Here is a 21,670-nt window from a genome sequence, read left to right on the forward strand (position 1 = left end):
GTACCCTGTGCTGTCTGCCCCTTGTTTTGGACTTAGGTTGCTGGTGTGAGATACTGTTTCGGAGAAACAGCAAGGCTGGGGAAGCCAGAGTTTCTTAAGTGTCAGCAGCAGATTCTGAGACCAAGGGAGCTCTGTTTTTGTGTGTGCATTATGTGTAGAGAAGGCTGTGAAACGTGCATGTGCCGCAGTTCCATACATTTAATAACTCTCATGGGATTGTGGGACAGGGGTGGGATTGGGCAGGCTGTGGGATTGTGGTGTCTCTTGTGATGCTCCAGGGGTGGAGAATGGAGGGGCAGAGCACGTGGGTGTGATGGGATTATATGCTGGTACTAACAGAACCAACCTGATTTCCCAGATATTGTTCTACTAAGAACATAATCAGCATGAGTAAATGAATTTATTGGAATGTTTAGCATCATTTTCTAGCCTATTTTTTGGGGGGAGGGGTTGGAGGGGATAGTATGGAGAGGGAACCTTGCATGATTGCAAGGATAGAAGCATTTTCATGGTTCACTGGTTTTAAAGTAGAGGTTGCAATCTTTGCTTCTATCTTGGGTTGTACAAATCATCCTTGGTTATATAAATTGTCTTTGACCTTGGTTGAGTGCGATGTAGAAATGTATATTTATATGAAGACTTGTGTGAATAAAACAGCAAGGAAAAACTGACAGAGTTAAAGGAGAACAATTTGTTTTCCCAAGTTTCCTACCATTAAATTGATAAAATAAAGGGATATTTATTCTATTCTATTTATTATTGAGTTTTTATTCTAGTTTTTTAAAATAATGAGTTAATATTCAGCATGTGATGGACATTAAGTAAATTATTTCAGTTTATGCTCATGTCTGTAATATACTTGTTCTGAAACAAGATGCAGAGACACAACTTTGTAGATTTGGATTCTTAGTTTATGATCTTTCTCACTTTTGCTTATGTTTTGGGGAGAAAGGTGTACTTTCAAAGCGTGTGCAAGTTGAAATTCTGTAAATGGTTGAATCTTATATTTTTGTATTGAATAGTTTTCTTAGAAGCATTTTAGTGTGATCATATTGAGGCAGTGATGTTTTGGTTATTTCGAAACTAATTTTGCCAAACCAGGTTTTCCTTTTGTCTCCAGGATACCATGGCCAACAATGGCATGAATATGAACCTTTAACGTGTTCCTTTATTAATATAGTTTGGAGTTGTTAATTTCTTGATTGTCCTTTCAAATCAATTTAATAATGAAAAGTAAACATTCCTGACAAACGAGGCACTATTTTCCTAGAAACTTGTATTTTATTTATTTTTAAAATTTTAAACATTTTTTTGGCTGCACCACGCGGCTTGTGGGATCCGAGTTCCCGGACCAGGGATTGAACCGGGGCCACGGCAGTGAAAGCCTGGAATCCTAACCACTAGGCCACTAGCAAACTCCCATAGAAACTTGTATTTTAGATGGTGGTATAATTTAAATGAACTTACAGTCCTAGGATTGAATAAGCATGCCCTAACGCCAAAGAGATGGTAGGTAGGCAGGCAGGCAAAAATATTGGTAACATTGGTGCAAAGCAGTAACATTAATACTACATTTTTTCATTACCATTAATTGTATCATGTTGAATTCCTTGGCTTAGGAAGCCAAAAATAAGTAGGTTGCTTTAATAGAAAGGGGTTGTGAATAATAACGTGATTGACTTGTGATATGTCTGTTGAATGTTTATTAAATGCTAATAAGCAATCTGCCGAATTCTTTACATGCAACAGCTCATTTTGATCATTACAACTCTACAAAGTAGCTAATACTATTATCTCCACCTTATAGATAGGTAAATGACATTTAGAGAAGGGAAGCAACTTGTCCAAGATTACCTGACTAGAAGATTGCTCTGCTAGAATTCAAATACAGGCATTCTGATTCTAGAGCTCTTGCTCTTTATTGTATATTTTATAGAGAATGGATTGCTGTTGCCTTAACACTTGGATTCCAGAGATAAGCTAAAGTGCCTTTTCTTTTAGGATAGTCTTTCATTGATAACTTAGCAGTGACTGTGTAAGACTCATGATTAGTCTGCTTTTGAAATTAGTTTCAGGCATGCCTGTTAGCAAATATAGTATTTAATTACTTATATTGGAAAAAATTCTCAATTCTTTTAAGATTTCAGGGAAAACTTGTTAAGACAAACATTGAAAATGAAAATGTTAGGGCTTATGTCAGCACAAAAAGAAAAATAAGTAGTATATGGTATTTTTTTGTTTAATGTTCAGTTGGAGCACTGGTTTTTATTGAAAAGTACTGATTGATCGTAAGTAAATCTGGTGTATTTATATTTCCAGGTAATATTAGAATGTGATTCTCCAAATTAGCCATTATTAAGGATTATTTCTCTCCATCTCTTCCTATAGGTTGTGAAGTATTTTAAGTGTTCTACTCTTTTTTTTAATATTTGACAGCAAACTTCATGAAATTTTATTATATGTACACAACTAATTAGTCAAGTATCTATCGGACACTTGTTATGTCTGGAACTGTGAGCCTTCAGGTTGTTGTTGTACTTGTTGTTAAAGAATAACAGCTATGCATCAATGTGCAGTTGGGTTATTTGAAACATCACCTTTTTGGAATTCGCTGGTATTTGACAATCAGGAAGTAAACCAAAAAGGCTCCTGAGCAGCTAAAATCCTCACACAAATGGTGCATGCTCTTTCCTCATAGGTTATTTTTTGGCTTTTATTTAGAGTTCTTTTTTTATTCTTTTAACACATAGCTTTAAGTCATTCACTTGTCTTTTTTTTTTTTAAACTGCAAATTAGAAGGGAGTGAATTACACTGATACTAAGCATTACACCTTCTAAAAAGTATAGACAGTTCAGGAAAACAAGCATATTGGGATTACTTAGTGTAGCCTCACACAACCCCAGGGGAAATCACTCTGATAATTGTTCAAAATTTTGGTCTAGAGAAGGTTAAATTATACTAACTTCACTCTCTCAAAAGGACAGGAGGCAGGAAGGTCTCTTCTGGGTAGCTGGGGTTCTCAACTTCTCACTGCATTAAACAGTCTCTAATTTCTTGGTTACCTGAAGTGATGAGGAAGAGAACCGGGTCATCTCTGTCTGGTTGACCAATTCCAGTTGGCTTTCAGTGATACGGATGAAGGCACTAAAGTCTTCAGTATGCTAGCCCAGAGTATCGTTTCCAACTCTTTCTTCCATTGCCCATCTATGTATATTACTCAGCAACAGCATTTTATCTGATTTAAGATTTGTTGTCTTATTTTTTCTTCTGTGGTATATATGGAGTTGCTGTTTGGATTTTGACATGCCCATACCTTTGTGGAATGCTTAGAAGGCACTGCATGGAATCATTTAAGCTTTCTTATGAATTATGATTAGCTGTTAGAGAGTCACTTTACCAAATACACTTACGGCCTCTATAATGAGAATCGAAAAGGTGGGTATCTTAATTGTTGACCTGAAGAAAAAGGACAATCATGACAAAGTACTTCTTTTGTCTTTTGGAGGTCTAAGAAATTTTTAGGGGCTTAATTGACTAATATAAGTGAGAAGATGTTTCAGATTTCTTTCTAAGGAAGGCTAACCTATCTTTTAAAAATGTGACTCCCGGGGCTTCCCTGGTTGCGCAGTGGTTGAGAGTCTGCCTGCCAATGCAGGGGACACGGGTTCGAGCCCTGGTCTGGGAAGATCCCACATGCCGCGGAGCAGCTGGGCCCGTGAGCCACAGTTACTGAGCCTGCGCGTCTGGAGCCTGTGCTCCGCAACAAGAGAGGCCGCGATAGTGAGAGGCCCGCGCACCGCGATGAAGAGTGGCCCCCGCTTGCCACAACTAGAGAAAGCCCTCGCACAGAAATGAAGACCCAACACAGCCACAAATAAATAAATAGATTAAAAAAAAAAGAAAAATTAAAAAAAATGTGACTCCCTCTACTTCCCCTTATTCCGTAAAATCAGTTAATTCTTTTTAATTGATTAACCACTTTCTTCATGATCTGTGTGGAAGTTATTGAGTTGAGTCGAGTTGCTAATCCTAGACTTTTGAATTCGTAAAGGCAGCACCTGGAGAATTGGAGTGCTGGAGTTATGCCTGGCATCAGACTGACGGTATTGTAGGTGCATTTGCTGTCTTACTGGAATTTCAGAGCTATCGCACTTTACACATTATTTAAACTCTGAAGGGAAGAGGGAAGCTTTGAGTTGGTAGGGTTTCAATAATAATAAATTATATGTATATATGTATATCATATTTATGTAATATATAGTAACAATCACAATAATAATATAAATTGGATGCTGTATGATAGACAATTCCATGTTTGTCTTATTTACATATTTTGCTTTTAAAAATGGAATTTATTCAGATGATTCAAAATTTAAAAGTATTCAGTGATGTCTTTCTCCTCCTCCTGCTGTGTAACTACCAGTCCTCTTTCCTGGAGACAGTCAGCATTCCAATTTCTTAAGTATCCTTCCATAGATATTCTGAATCTTTACAGGTTATTTCTGCTATGAAATTACATTTTGTGTATACAGACCTAAATTAACACTGGCTTTAGCATAAGAGTGTTAGAATTAAGACAAAATTTAAATCAGTTATTCTAGAAAATTGCTGTTGTTTTTCATCCTAGTAGTACTAAACCCTTTTTTTTTTTGAATATGAGTTGGATGGGGAGTAAATACAAAGATGAGAGAGTGCTTCTCTTGGTAATAAGAGGTAAAACGATAATAGGCATAACCAATGAACGCTTAGTGGCACACTTAAAATATTTGCCACTCTTTGTGTATTTGAGAAATGATCTATAAGGTCAAGTAGATATTATGTGTGTTCTTGCTGGAAATAGCTGTTTATTTCATGGTAAAGAAAAAGATAAAAGATAATTGATATTTTCCTTTAACTTTCCATTTTTTGAACATCTTAGATGAGAAAACCTGTTCTCTTGAGAGATCAGAGGCGCAGAGTGCGTCAATGTCAATGAAGCCTGTGCCTTTTACCTCTTTAAGAGCGCATGGTTTCATTCTGCTCCTAAACCAAGCATTCCTTAGTCTTAAAAAATTAAAAAAAAATTTTTTTATTAAGTAATACACTCCATCATATGATTTAAAGAAATCAAATAGTGCAGAAAGTCTCAATGTAGAAGCATAACTCCTCTCCCTCATTTCTGTTTCTCAGAGGCAACCTTAACTATGACAGCTATTTCCTCTAGTAGTTTTATCATAATTTTAATTAGTGTACTATTTGTCTATGTCTTAAAATTATTTTTAGATATTATTTATTGTCATCACCATCTCCCTTTTACTATCTTACTAATGTAATTGTACCACCATTTTTAGTTAAATAATTATTTATTTAAATTATTACTCAGATCAGCACTCAGTATCTAGACATTAAGGTGAATAGTGTACAATGATTACATTTCCTTTTAAAAACTGCATTATTGAGATATAATTCACAAAAATTCATTAAGGTGTACAGTTCAGTGGTTTCCAGTACTCACAGAGTGATGCAACCATCACCACAATCTAATTTTAGAACATTTTTAATCACCCCAAAAAGAAACCCTGTATCCATTAGTAGTCATTCCTCATAGTTCCCTTCCTTCCAGCTCCAGGCAACCACTAATCTACTCTCTGTCTCTATGGATTTGCCTATGCTTGACATTTCATATAAATGGAATCTTAAAATATGTGGCCTTTTGTGACTGGCTTCTTTTACTTCATATAATGTCTTATAGGTTCATCCATGTTGTAGCATTTATCAGTACTTCATTACTTTTTATTGCTGAATAATATTCCATTGTATGGAAATGCCACCATTTGTTTACCCGTTCATCAGTCAGTGGACATTTGGATAGTTTCTACTTTTTTGGCTATTATGAATTATGCTGATATGAACATTTGTGAACAAGTTTTTGTGTGGACATATATTTTCAGATCTTTTGGGTGTATACTTAGGAGTGGAATTGCTAGGTCATATGGTAACTGTTTAATATTTTAAAGAATTACCAAACTGTTTCAGAAGTGACAATCACATTTCCTTTGCTTTCAACTTTTTTTTACACTTTTTTGTTGCCATTTTCTTTCTCTTGCACAGCTTGCAATGATCACAGTCTTCATTTTTTTCCCCTCAAATTTTATTAAGCATTCTCTAGATTCTGCCCTACCCTCCATTCTTTTCCTGGAGTGCTGTCCTACTGGGATCTGGCCTGGTTGTTCTCCAGGCCTCTGCTGTACAGCTGTCATCCTCTAACTTCTTTCATTGCTCTTTAGGGTCCACTGTCCTATTTCCTGGATCCCATCTCTTTGCATCCCTGAGTAGTTCTTATCTAACATAGTCTCATGACATCAGCTAGCAGTGCCTGGAGTATTAACTGTTTGGTAAATGTATCTGGAAAAGTTTTTAGTTGGTTGTTTTTTCCACATTTGCTCCAAAAGGGTAGTTAAGAAGCTGACACACTTTTTTGGCAGGTGTCTCACCTTTTCAGTATCTAGACACTGAGGCAAGATGTTTGGAAGGTTACTTAGTATCATTGTGATCAAGTGATTACCATGCCAACATGAAGCAACAACATGAAGCAAGTACAGAAATCTGAACAATATAAATGTTAAGAGGTTGTTTAAACCAGACCTGTTCAATAGAAATATAATGGAAGCCACAAATGTGAGTCACATATGTAATTTAAAATTTTCTAGGAGCCACATTAAAAAGAGTAAAAAGGCAGGTGAACTTAATCTTAAGAATATATTTTATTTAAAGCAGTGTATCCAAAATATTATGTCAACACGTAATGAATATAAAATTTACTAATGATAAATTTTGCCACCTTTTTTGAGTACTGAATCTTCACAACCTAGTGGGTATTTTACTCTTAATAGCACATACTAATTTGTAGTAGCCACATTTTAAGCACTTAATAGCCACATGTTGAGCAGTACAGGTTTAGAATTTTCCAGGAATTACGTTATTGTGTAATATTGTTGTCAATCTGCCTAATCATATATATATATATATATATATATATATATATATACATATATATTCTAAAGGAACAGATAAGGTGTATGTAGTTTAAAAACACTTCATTGATTTGTCTCGTTGCTTTGTTTTGTTTTTAGTCATGTCTTCAGTTTATTTTGAAATTTACACCACATTAAAGGAGGTTGAGAGATTTATGTTCTTCAGAAACGTCCTTGGTATAGGAGGTAATGATTTTTCCCCATATTTTAGCACACTTAAAAAGTATATTAAAATTCTTATTGGTATACTTGTTAGATGTTGTTATTGCCATGATTGTCCTGGTCCCAATGAGATCTTATTAGTCTAAATATTCTGTCATAAATTCTCTCCCCTTGCTGTTTCAAAGACCCACCCAGCTTTCAGAGTCTCATACGCCACCTCAACTACTTAGTCTTCCTCGCCCTTTACTCCAAGGCATGAAATGCACTTGCATGTAACTCCTGTAGCACAATCACTCCTCTTATGTGCTGCCTTGTGTTCTAGTTAACTTGTTTTGTCTCTTTCTAGGTGATTATAAATTCGAGTATGGCAAAAACGGTATTTTACTCACCTTTGTATTTCCTGTAGTGTGGAGCACAGTGCTTTGTATAGTGGGTTACTTAATACGTATTTGAATTGAAAGCAATTTATCATGGTAGTTACATGTATACTATACATGATAGTATTAGAGTTTCCAGGTCATCAAACTGTCACTGATGTTTCTAGAAACATTTAAGTTTTTTTTTTTTTTAAATTAATTAATTTATTTATTTATTTTTGGCTGTGTTGGGTCTTTGTTTCTGTGCAAGGGCTTTCTCTAGTTGCGGCGAATGGGGGCCACTCTTCATCGCAGTGCGCGGGCCTTTCACTGTTGCCGCCTCTCTTGTTGCGGGGCACAGGCTCCAGACGCGCAGGCTCAGTAGTTGTGGCTCACGGGCCTAGTTGCTCCACGGCATGTGGGATCTTCCCAGACCAGGGCTCGAACCCGTGTCCCCTGCATTGGCAGGCGGATTCTCAACCACTGCGCCACCAGGGAAACCCAACATTTAAGTTTTGATACAAGAAATTAAGTTATAAAGTTAAACCTGGGTTTTTGTTTAAACACAAAGGAACAATAGTAGGGAAAGGAAAGAGACACAGAGATATAGACACTTGTGTTATACTGTGTGCTTAGCACAGAGTGGTGTGAACTCTGGATGGATAGCTGAATGAAAGAACTCAGATGCTAGGTTGCACTGGTTGGTAAGCACAATACCTTTGAAACATTGAGCCTGTCCAGCTAGTACAATACCCCCAAGCCTTCCAGGAGTTTATTTGGAGAGGGTGAGGGTAGAAGAGAGATTTAGAATAATGAAAAGTGATAAATCAGTGTCCTTATTTTTACCAAGTAGCTTATTCTGCAAGAGACAAAGTAAACAGACTATTTAAATATGAACAGGCTCTTTCACCATGGATGTACTTAGACATATAATTGTATTGTGGGGATTTATGAAAACTTTAATTTTTACAGGGCTTCTTTTTGTGTCTCTCGGATAATGTTTGTTTGTCTGATATACTAGTGTATATTAGTATATCAATTCAAGAGCTTTCCCAGAGGAAGTAAGAAATATTAATAAGCAATAAGGGTTCTCTTCACTAAATAATCTAACTTCTTAAATAGCTGTAAAATTTGGCTCTCTGTATTGGGTTTTGAGAAATCATGATGTCAGGATAATAATTTGGTTTTTACTGAGCAACATTGTATCTGCTTCTTTGACTAATTGTATACATTGTGAGATGTTTGGCTGACCTAGGGCATGATTCTTAGAAGAGATTTATTTTATTTTCTCTGTAAGTAGCAAACGCTTGCTGTGCCATTGAAACCTAAGAGGAGTTACTAAAGAACAAAGCATAATTCCATTTAAATTCGTTGAACATCAGGGATAACCTTTATTGAGAGAGTTTTGAGACTTTACAGTATGTATTTACCTCCTGTCAATTTATAGAAAGTTAAAGAATGGCTGTGCACTTTCAAAGGATAGTGGAAATGTTCTAGTATTTTATTTCTGCTATAGTGGAGAATGAGTACTTAGTAAGAAACAAAGGAACTGTGTGTCATGACTTCTAAAGTAGGAGCAGGTGGGCCAGTTCCTGGGGTCCTTCGAAAAGAAAGATCCCCAGAGGCAGAAGATTCTCTGACTCCACTGTCTTGTATATGGCATCAATATAAATTGTACAGCTTGTCAACTATCATTATTAATTTAAGAGTAAGATATTGTTTAAAAACGTAGCTTTACTTTATGTCCCAATTAACAACAACAACATATTTTTTTTTCTTATATATACCTGGGAAAGCCTATGTACTTTCTGAAGTTTAGGGAAGAGGTAAGAAATGCTGCTGTTGACCAGAGGAGTGAGGGTTGGGGAAAAAGTTAATTAGAAAAAAGATTGTGGTTATGATGAGTATTGAGTTTCCCTAGATGCTATGATGGTAGCCCATATCTTAGAACTAGAATAATTCAGATGTAGCTACTGTTTGAGTGTTTACTGTGTGCCAAGGACTGATATTTCATATAACTTTCATAATGCTTTGAGGCAGTATTCTCCCCATTTAAGGATAATGGAGTTAAAAATATTTTAACTGATATATTCAGGATCTCACAACTAGTAGGGAATAGGCCCAGCATGTTGAACTCAGGCCGCCAGACTTTAAATAAAAGACAAAAGGTTTTTCAGTACTTACTATGTCATTGCACTATACTAAGCAATTTATTTCTATCTTATTTAATCTTTACCACAATCTGGTAAGGCAAATACAATTTACAAATGAGGAAACTGAGGCTTAGAGGGCCTTACACAGCCAGCAAATTTTGTAGCCAAACTTTGAATTTGTTCTTTTAACTGCTGCACTATGTGATCTTTATAATTTGGAAAGAAAATAGGAAGATTCTGGGAAATTGGTTGAACTAAGGTTTCTTAGGATAGGGCTTTGGAACTTTTACTTTTTATTAATGTTGCTTACCAAGAAGAAAGTAAATTGTCAGCCATATACAAGTAAAGTTAAATTGTTTTATCCTTTTGAAGTAAAAATTTTAAGAGCAAATACCTTGCTTTAAAATTAATGCAGCCTGTCTATGAAATAGTGGCTATAAGAGATGGGTAACAAATATAGTTGAAATCCATATTGCAAAGTCAGTTATGAGCCAGATCCCATTATCATTGAGGAAATTGAGGCTTAGAGAGGTTAGGTAACTTTTGCCAAGGTTTCAGAACCAGCAGATGGCAGAGCTTGGATTCCAACCAAGGTAATTTAATCTAGGACTCTTTTCTTAACTACTTTACTGTCCTAAGAGAATGTGAATGATGTGCAAAAATGGAGCCTTGCTACCTCTGGTAACTTGAAGACACCGATTTTGAGCTTGACACATCATAGCTTGACCCAAGGCAAGCATTAGACTTCACCCACCTGCTTCCATCCTTATTGTTTCCTGAGGTCACTTGTCTCAATAATTTTTTAAAAATTAATTAATTAACTTATTTATTTGGCTGCATCGGGTCTTAGTTGTGGCGTGTGAACTCTTAGTTGCGGCATGTGGGATCTAGTTCCCTGACCAGGGATTGAACCCAGGCCCCCTGCATTGGGAGGGTGGAGTCTTAGCCACTGGACCACCAGGGAAGTCCCTCAATAATTTTTTTTTAAAAATTATTTATTTATTTATTTATTTATTTTTGGCTGTGTTGGGTCTTCGTTTCTGTGCGTGGGCTTTCTCAAGTTGTGGCAAGTGGGGGCCACTCTTCATCGCGGTGCGCGGGCCTCTCGCTGTCGCGGCCTCTCTTGTTGAGGAGCACAAGCTCCAGACGCGCGGGCTCAGTAGTTGTGGCTCACGGGCCTAGTTGCTCCGTGGCATGTGGGATCTTCCCAGACCAGGGCTCGAACCCGTGTCCCCTGCATTGGCAGGCAGATTCTCAACCACTGCACCACCAGGGAAGCCCCCTCAATAATTTTTGTTGTTGCTTTGCATTATTGTTGCACATGAAGATCCTCTTTATCTAGTTGATGCTTAATAAATGTTGATTAAAGCAGTGAGTCTTGAGCATAGACACCAAATTTTAATATATCAGTTCATAATCATGTTTTTCTCTCTAAGTAGTATTTTTGTAGCTTTTAGGGTAGTTAAATATTAATTTAAAAGGTTGATTTATAGTTTTCATGACTTGGAGTAAATTTTCTGTGCTTCTGAGGAACTTTTCTTAGTTGATAAGTGTTTTAAGTGTCAGATTACAATAAAATCCTGTGATGATACAAAATTCAGATACAGTATAATTGGCTCCCATTCTCTGTACTGCCTTTTTCTCTACAGGTGAGGCCAGATACACATTATGTTTGTAGTAATTTAGTTTATGTCCTACAGTTCTGGTAAATGAAAACTGATACGTGAACTTTTTATTCCCTGTCTCCTCTACTCTGTAACTGGAAGACTAGTGGAAAAATACTGTTTTCTGTTAACAATGCAGTAACAAGCCCTGTTAGATTTTTCAGACCACACTTATAAGAGGACATCTGGGTTTTAATGTATAATAGTTTATAAATGGAGTATTCATATATCCACAAGGCACTTACTTGCCAGCTCAGCTATCCAGAATGCAGGCAGGAACTAGATAGTGGATAAAAATGAACACTGAGAGCCGAAAGAGCTATCATCTGAAGCAAAGTTTCATTTTGTTTTTTAACCTATGTAAAATCCTTTGGTCAGCATTTCCTACACTAGTTCCTTTAAGCAATGTTATGCTGTAATAAATATTCTGTGGATAAAGAAGTTTAGGAAATACTGCTTATAGGGTCCTTCTAAGGGTTGGTGTTCGTTGGATCCCACTTTGGAGTCTTTGCCTTAGGTATTTGGCTCTTGCTTTTATTTTAGAAGAGAAGGGAGGGGAACCAACATTTAAAGAGCATTACTGGGCTTCTCTGGTGGCGCAGTGGTTGAGAATCTGCCTGCCAATGCAGGGGACACGGGTTCGAGCCCTGATCTGGGCGGGTCCCACATGCCGCGGAGCAACTGGGCCCGTGAGCCACAACTACTGAGCCTGCGCGTCTGGAGCCTGTGCTCCGCAACAAGAGGGGCCGCGACGGTGAGAGGCCCGCGCACCGCGATGAGGAGTGGCCCCCGCTTGCCGCAGCTAGAGAGGGCCCTCGCGCAGAAACAAGGACCCAACACACCCAAAAATAAAATAAATAAATAAATAAATAAATAAAAATAAGAGAATTTAAAAAAAATAAAAATAAAAATAAGAGCATTACTGTACAGGACCTAGGTGATATCTCCATTTTACAGACAAGGAACCTGAGGCCCTTTTGGAGGATAAAGAACACAAAACTAGCAACAGGGCAAAACTGGGAATGGATCCCTAATCTCTCTGATTCCTAAATCTTTGCTCTTTTGACTTTACTGTGCTACTATATAATTGTAATGAACTGCCCATTTGGGTTTTACACTTTAGAGACAGCAATTTAGCAATAATACTAGGAAAGAGACTAAGCTGCCCTACTTAGGGAAGAAGGAATGGATAAATTTACTTACCTGACACATGGCCTGTGTCCTTTGCTTTGCATGGATGAATTCCATGCTCCGGAGGGAAAGGTTTCAGAGAATACTGTGTAAATTAAAGTGCTTTTAGAGTGAGATTTGTTAGTATGTTTAGTTATGTATAGCTTTATGTCTATTTTTGACATTATAAGGCCAGAACCCCCTCTTTCATCAGGTCTATATAGTGGGCTTAGACAAGTTACAAACTTTTTATAGCTTCATTTTCCTCATCAGGATGTGGTGATAATAATACCTACTTTTCTGGGTGATTGTGATGCTTAAAGGAGGTAATGATCCATGTAAGGTGTCTGGCACAGAGTAACCTTAGCTGCCATTATTATTAGTAGTAATAAAAGTAATTAAGGCTTAGGTGTAGATTGTTACCTCTCTGTATCCTGTTTTTTTGTTTTGTTTTGTTTCTTAATGGGCATGTGTAGGGTGGTCATAAGGAAAGCCTCCAAATCTTTTTTTAAGCTTACTTGAGGAAAATCATCACCATTTGCCTTATTAAATTACAGTCATACCTCGTCTTACTGTGCTTCGCTTTATTGCACTTTGCAGATACCACATTTTTTACAGACTGAAGGTTTGTGGCAACCCTGTGTTGTCAGATGATGGTTAGCATTTTTAGCAATAAAGTATTTTTTAGTTAAGGTGTATACATTGTTTTTTTGTAGATATAATGCTATTGCATATTTAATAGACTACAGTGTAGTGTAAACATAAGTTTTACGTGTGCTGGGAAACCAAAAAACTTGTGTGGCTCACTTTATTGTGATACTCACTTTATTGCGATGGTCTGGAACCGAACCTGCAATATCTCCGAGGTATGCCTATAATGAAAGTCCTATCTTGAGTATATTTTGTAGGGCATTAAGAAAGTTACAGTTGCTGTTAGGCATCTGGCACTTTTTCAGTGAGTACTATTTATAATCAGCAGATGTTGACCTAGTGCCCATAAAGTTTTTGTTTGTTTTTAGTGTGAGATGTGTATTTTGAGTAGATCTAATGACTGTGTAGTCAATCTTTTTTTAAAATTTTTATTTATTTTTGGCTGCATTGGGTCTTCGTTGCATGCGGGCTTTTCTCTAGTTGCGGTGAGCGGGGGCTACTCTTTGTTGTGGTGCGTGGGCTTCTCATTGTCATGGCTTCTCTTGTTGTGCAGCACAGGCTCTAGGCGCCCGGGCTTCAGTAGTTGTGGCACATGGGCTCAGTAGTTGTGGCTCTTGGGCTGTAGAGCACAGGCTCAGTAGCTGTGGCACACGGGCTTAGTTGCTCTGCGGCATGTGGGATCTTCCTGGACCAGGGCTCGAACCCGTGTCCCTTGCATTGGCAGGCAGATTCTTAACCACTGCGCCACCAGGGAAGTCCCTAGTCAGTCTTTTTATACTAAATATTTTTCTCCTGAAAACTGTTTTCAGGCTAGTCTGTATGCAGTGACAGTTTGGTTTGTATTTGACCATTAGTTATTAAATGTTTAACTATGGTGGGCAAACCAGATTACTATGGAATGTGAAGATTTTTTTCTCCCAACTTGGATGTCTATAGTCTTGCTCAGTAGAGTTAAATAGTCTGAGGTGCCCTCTGAAAATTTGGAAAACTGTTTAGAGCCTTTCAAAACCACTAAGACTATTAACTGTGGATTGAGTTAAGCAGAGTATGGTATTTTTCTTCCTTCAGTTTTTATTCCTCTTCAGTTCTGAGGAAGTGGGGGAGAGAGCCTCCCCACCACCCCCCTGAAAAATTTTTTTCTTTTCCTAAATTTTTATTTCCTGCTTTGAAATAGCCAAGATCTTTGGGGGCTCTAAGAACACCAGTTTTCACAGCTTGAGGCAGAGTGATTTTCATGGGAAACCTTTTCTTATAAAATAAAATACTCTTTGTCCTTGTCAGGACATTTTTAAAGGAACAGCTAGTAGCAGCACCTCACTACCTTGTCACTAACTAGGGTGAAGGAAGAGAAGAATGAGTCACAGTTTCATTCTTTTTCCTATTCTGCTTCTCTTCTCCCTTTCACTTTCCACTTAGCTCTTTATTGACACTGAAAAAGTTTGCCAACCCTGATCTAGATCACTCTGTCTGATGGTGGTGATATTTTTTTATTCCTTCTGTTTTATTTGCTGGAGCTCTTCTATAAAAAAGAACTTCTTTACTTCAATCAATTGTATGATTATTCTGAGGAACAGTAGAATAAATGCTTGATTCTTTTCCTAGTATTTGATAGAGGTGGCCAGTGAGGATTTTGTTTGTTTGTTTTGTTTTCTTTAAGAATCAATATGAACCCCAGATTTTGGATATGTTTGTTATAATCCATTGTAGTTATTCTTTTTAATTCTCAAATTGTCTCATCTTTAGCTAGTGGGAGCCCCTTCATGTTGGCTCCTGTATTCCTCGAGAAAACCTCAATAATCTTTGGTAGCCCGGTTTTCCAGGATAAAAAGATGTTCCAGGCTCATCTTGTACATCACCTGTCTCGGATCTAGAACCAGTTATTTCTCTAAGGGGTTTTGATTCCTTTTAGTGTAAGATTATATTTAAAGACCATCATCTGAGTCTTTGTTGCTATGGTTGTGTTGTTTGTAGGCCCTTTTATTGGACAGAGCTAGGGGGTGTGGTGTGTGTATGTGTGTGATTTTTTTTTTTTTGTGGTAAAATAAACAATGTAAAATTGACCATTTCTATTTTAAAGTGTACAATTCAGTGACATTAAGTACATTCACAGTATTGTTTATCGATCACCGCTATCTAGTTCCTGAACTTTTTCATACTCCAAAAGGAAATCCTATATTCATTAAGTGGTCACTCTGCATTCCTATCTCTCCCCAGACCCTGGCACTAATCTGCCTTCTGACTATGGATTTGCTTGTTCTGGATGGTTCATAAGTAGAATCATACAACATGTGGTCTTTGTGTCTGGCCTCTTTCACTCAGCATAGGTGTTTTCAAGGTTCATCCATGTTGTAGCATGTATCAGTACTCCATTCTTTCTTATGGCTGAATAACATTCCATTGTATGGATATACCACATTTTGTTTATTCAGTTGATGGATGTTTGGGTTGTTTCCAGATTTTGGCTATTGTGAATAGTGTGCTGTGGTGAATGTGTATGAATTTTTTTTGAACACTTGTCAGTTTTCTTGGGTGTTTACTGAGGAACTGCCAGTTTTCCACAGTGGGTGCCTCATTTTATATTTCCACCAGCAGTGTATGAGGGTTCTAATTTTTCCACATCTTCTCCAACACTTGTTATTTTCCATGTTTTGATAATGGCCATCCTAGTTGGTGTGAAGTGGTATCTCATTGTGATTTTGATTTGCATTTCCCTAATGACTAATGATGTTGAGCATCTTTTGATGGGCTTTTTGGCCATATGTATATCTTCTTTGGAGAAATGTCTATTCAACTCCTTTTCCCATTTTTTCTTTTTGTTGTTGGGTTGTAAGGCTTCTTTATATATTCTGGATACTAGACCCTTACCAGATACATGATTTGAAAATACATTCTGCCATTGTGTGGGTAATCTTTTCACTCTCTTGACAGTGTACTTAGACGCACAGAAGTTTTAAATTTTGATGAAGTTGAATGTACCTGCTTCTTTCCTTCTCATGCTTTTGGTGTCATATCTGAAAAAGTATTCCCAAATCCAAAATCATGAAGTTTTACCCATATGTTTTCTTCTAAGGATTTTATATTTTATTTCTTATATTTAGGTCTCTGGACCATTTTTGAGTTAATTTTTATATATGGTGTGAAGTAAGGGTCCAGTTGTCCAAGTTCGATGTGTTGAAGAGCCTGTTCTTTTCCCATTGAAGTGTCTTGGCACCCTTGTTGATTATCAGTTGACTATAGAGATGCATGGGTTTATTTGTGGGCTCTCAGTTCTGTTCCATTGATCTGTATTTCTGCCTTTATGTCAGTACTACACTGTCTTGATTACTCTAGCTTTGTAGTAAGTTTTGATACTGGGAAGTTTAGGTCGTCTAACTTAGTTTTTTAAAAAGATTATTTTGGCTATTCAGAATCCTTTTCAATTTCATTTGAATTTTAGAATCTTCTGTAGTTTGCTTTGGGTAGTATTGACATTTTAATATTAAGTGTTCTGATCTATGAACATGGCATGTCTTTCCATTTATTTAAGTATTCTTTCATTTCTTTCAGTAACTTTTGTAGTTTTCAAGGCTTGTACCACCTTGGTTAAATTTATTCATAAGTGGTATTTTATGCTATTAAATTGAAATTTTTAATGCTATTGTAAACTAAACTGTTTCTTAATCTTTTCAGAGTGTTCATTTGCTTAGTGTATAAAAACATGAATGATTTTTGTGTTGATCTTATATTCTGCAACTTTGCTTAGTCTGTTGTATGATTATTTAAATGCAAAAATACACTAACACAACACTGTAAAGCAGCTATACTCCAATAAAAATTTAAAAAATAAAGAAATAAAAATTTTAAAAAGTACAAAAAAAAGAAAAGAAAATACACCATGAGTTCATACTAATATTTCTAAGTCTGATTTTGTTTCCAGTTTAAGGGTTTAGGATTATAAGATTTTCCCTTTAACTTTTTTAAGATTTGTATTTATAGCTCTTTTCTTTTACGCTGAAAGTCTTGGAGAGTAATGAATTACTTGCATGTTACTTATATATACATATGTGTATTAGTATTATTATTTTGAGCTTATTTTAGAAAATGGTTGCTGAAAACAATTGCCAGTTCCGCCACTGCCGGGGTGGCTTCGTTATTCTCACAGTGGCGGAGTCCTCGGCCACTTCTCTGCACTATGTCAGGTGGCTTCCTGAAGGCGCTGCGCAGCGACTCCTGCATCAAGCTGAGCCAGTACCGGGACCAGCACTTCTGGGTCTCATTACTTTAGAAAGTTCCACATCATAACCATCATGAATTACAAGCATCCTGTAAGATTCAAACAGTGAACGGATTCAACTTTCGCTGTTGTTTATCTCTGCAGTCTAAAGCCTATAGCTTCATTTAGGTAGTAGTAAGATACTGTCTTGTAGAATTTCTACAGTGTTTCCTGAATGGGTGACAATGAAGAACAGGAAAAATTACTGAAGAAAAGCTGTACATTGTATGTTGGAAATCTTTCCTCTTATACAACTGAAGAACAAATCTATGAACTCTTAAGCAAAAGTGGTGACATAAAGAAAATCATCATGGGCCTGGATAAAAATGAAGAAAACAGGGTTCTGCTTTGTGGAATACTATTCAAGACCAGATGCAGAAAATGCCATGCGGTACATAAATGGAACTTGTCCAGATGACCGGATCATTCGCACAGACTGGGACGCAGGCTTTAAGGAGGGCAGGCAGTATGGCCGTGGGTGTTCTGGGGGCCAGGTATGAGATGAGTATCGTCAGGACTATGATGCTGGGAGAGGAGGCTATGGAAAACTGGCCCAAAACCAGTGAGTGGTGAGAGCCCCATCATGAAAAACTCACTCCTTTGGTCTGTTGAATTTGACTTGCGTTACCCAAGGTCTGCGAACCTGCCCATTTTTACCAAGCTTTAATCAATGTCTCTACTGAGCTGGAAGCCTCTTCATGGTTTTCCATTTAAAAATTATTAAAGGACAGAATCCAAAAGAATGCCTTTAATTCTGTAGTCTTAGCATCTTGGTCGTGTGTCAGATTACCAGAATGATTTCAGTTACCAGGTCAAAAATTGTGTTCCTTAGCAACAGACGTATAATGTTGATCTATCAGCCAAAACACACTTCTTTTAGGAAGATTGGAAAAAAAATTTTTAAGTGTTTACCATATTTGCATCTAAGTAGGTTCATGGTCTACCTTGGGGCCTGGAATTACTATTTTTAAAATTTTAAGTTTGCATGAGATAAAGTTTAATAAGTGGAGTTTTGCTATGTAATATAGCTTTACTCTAAATTAGGAATACATGTTTGATAACTGAATTTTTTTCTGTGTTGAATTTTAACCTCTAAAGGCAAATTTAAGAGTCAAGGGAACCTCCTAAATAGTTGGTAAGCCTTAGACAGTCACAGGGGACACCACCTCTTATGTGCTTTATATATCAGGAAATTAGGTCAGGACTTGAAGGGTATTTTTACTAAACACGTTTTTCAAAATATGTGTTTTAGGTAAAGCTAAGAAAACCAAGGGTCTGTATTACAGGGAACCTCAACTTCTGTAAGGGCAAGGGGGGACGCTGTCAGTAGGAAGTGGGGAGGAAATATCAGGAGATGTGAGTTAAACCATTGCCTTGACATGATGAAGGTTGCTGTGAGAGCCATCAGATCTATTTTTTTCATTTTCAAACTGATCTTGGGAATTGAGTGGGGTTTGTTTTTTGTTTTTTTTTTTTTAAATGAGCTTAAAGATCAAGAGAATGCTTAACAAAAACAAAATCAGAAATGCTTCCCTCGGGAAATGTTTTGGCTCCTTCTCATACTGAAGTCTGTCTTGTTTTTTCCCTAACTGTGCTGAGTTTCAGAGCCTGGGTAGTGAGCTGGTGGTCTCTACAGACAAGGGAGTCTGAAGGATTTATTTTGCATTTGTAAGGCAAGAGAATTTCTCTAATATAATGTGAACTATTGTTCATTTTAAACTGGTAGTCTAGTATAATTTTCCCTGACGTAAGTGATATTTTTTCATCTAGCAACAGAGTATCTCCTAATTTCCAGTAGTTTGTGAAGCTGGGGCTGAAGTATCTCAATGTGAACATCTTTCATGTTACAGTAAGTATGTTTTCTCAAATTTAAACTGGCTATTTGAACTTTAAAAGATATCTCTAAATTAGTTGTAAGTATTTAGGAAAACATATGCAAATATCTAACTTAATGAGGACATACAATTCATTATTAAAATCTTTTGACGCTGTAGTTTGAATTAATGTATTTTATATTTTGCAGTAAAACGTAACTCAGATTTCTGTAGGCCTTAAAACCACAGACAGTGGTTCCTATTTGAATTGTCTTCTGTAACAGATTTCAATAAAATTGGACCAACTTAAAAAAAAAAAGAATTCTTACAAGTTATACTAGGGATGTATAGTCAAACTACTGTTTTAAAATCATTTGATATAATTGCTCTCTAAGCCACCCATTTGATATATAGTTTGGTTTATTCATTTTGCTGTCAGTTTTTGGGAATAATCTGTTTTCATTTTGATTTACTTTTGATTACTTTTATAATTATGTAAAACATTTTCATGGTTCCAGAACCAAAACTACAATATGTAGTCAGAAAAATCTAGCCTCTATTCTCTCCTTCCCCCATAAGTGACCATTTTTATTAGTTTTTCATTGTTTACAAAAAATGTATATATACTTAGTCATATTTCTCTTTCTTTCTTAGATAAAACTTACACTTTATTTAGCACCTTGTATTTTTTTCTACTTAACAGAAATCCTGGAAATCACTCATAGTATAGGGAGCTCTTCCTTACTGCTTTTTAAACCTGCCTAACACTGATTTTTTAATTCAAGCAGTTCCATACTGATTACATTAATGTATTACATAGAGAAATTTTGATGGGACCAAGTTCCTGGTTCTTCTTCTAGCACTGAAACTTCAAAGTATTTTATTTTTTATTTATGGAATAAAGATATTATTTTACCACAAATGCTCAAACAGTATAGAAGTGTATACAATAAAATTTGTAAAGTTGTCTCTGATTCCCATATGCTCAGTTTCCCTTTATTCCTATCTCCAGAAATTACTACTAGTAAGTTCAAGATATTTTTCTACGAGTGTATAGCATTTAATATACTACAAATAGTTTTTAAACAAAATGGGGATCATATCATGAATATTCTGTAACTTGATTTCTTCAATGTAATATTATCAATTGAGCTTTAAATTTGGATAATGAAAAAGATTCGTGAGTATAACTAAGACTTAAAAAATGATTTTGAGACTTTTTTTCTTTCGTTAACACTAGTCAATAATATTTTTTTTTTGTGTGTGTATATAACTTACTAAGTTTTCTGTATTGTAATTTTTGCTCTAAAATCCAGAAAGTAGTGTGTGTAGCTATATCCCTCTTTAGTTTCTTCTTAGACTCAAACTTACATTTGGAACGAAATTGAGAAAATTTTATTGTATTCTCTTGTGGCTTAATACTCACTAAAAGGAAATCTAAATAAAGTCAGTATACCTGTTAACCACCAGTGAGCTCCATAAAAACAGGAAAAAACCTGCCTATCTTGTTTATCACTGGGTCCTTAGCACCTAGGACAGCGACTGGTTCCCTATTCTTCTTACTCTATTTGTTTTATTTTCACCATAAATTATAAATGGATCATGTTCTGTATCCTTTTTTCATTTGTTAATATATCATGGAAAGTTTCCTTGTCAATACTTAAGTATCTGCTTCATTCTTTTAAGTGAATGTATTAATGGAGATACTATATATTACATAATTAGGTGGTTTTAAAGACTTTAATTTGAACCCTCCTCACCCCCCCAGACTTTGGTACTAGTGTTCTGTTTTTAAAATATTAGAGGAAGATACTAAGTTGAGGATTATATTGGAACGAACTTGTATAACTCCCTTTCTTAAAGTGTATAACATAAGCAAATGTTAATGTAGAATGGCAGTGTGCATTAACATGCTTTAAACAAATCTAATATATGAGTATTCTGATGATGAATATTAGAGTCATTCACTTTAAAATATTTTGATAAGCAATTCACATAATGAGAAATAAAAATAGTTAACATGTGAAAAAAGTGTTCAATTTAGTATAATTGGTGAAATACAAAAATAGAATGAGGCAAAATTGTACCCCTTCCTCCCCAGTGAAATTGGCAAAGATTACAAAGATCATATTTAGTTGGTGACGAGTTTTGGGAGTTGTATTGCAGAAGGAAAGTAAATTTATGTATTCTTTTTGGAGGGCAGTTTGGAGAGTTTCAGAAGTTCTAATTCTGGGACTTTAAGGAAAAAAATTAAGGCTATGCTCATAAATTTAGTTTTACATGAATGTTTATCAAAAATTTAATCCTGGGATTAATAACAATAATACTACTTAAATAGTGCTTCATCCATGCCATACATTTATTTAATCCTTTCTACAATCCTATAGTATTTATACAGTAGGATTAAAAATGATGATGTACAAGAATATTTAAC

General features: G+C 36.1%; 1 protein-coding gene and 1 pseudogene across 4 annotated transcripts in view; both read left to right on the plus strand.

Moving 5' to 3' along the window:
• The window catches only part of GSK3B (glycogen synthase kinase 3 beta), a 208,712-nt gene that overhangs the window by 5,602 nt on the left and 181,440 nt on the right, over nt 1-21,670 (plus strand). The window lies entirely within an intron of this gene.
• LOC137765729 (nuclear cap-binding protein subunit 2-like) lies at nt 17,342-17,988 on the plus strand (annotated as a pseudogene).

This window comes from Eschrichtius robustus, chromosome 6 (assembly GCF_028021215.1).
Source record: "Eschrichtius robustus isolate mEscRob2 chromosome 6, mEscRob2.pri, whole genome shotgun sequence".
NCBI lineage: Eukaryota > Metazoa > Chordata > Mammalia > Artiodactyla > Eschrichtiidae > Eschrichtius > Eschrichtius robustus.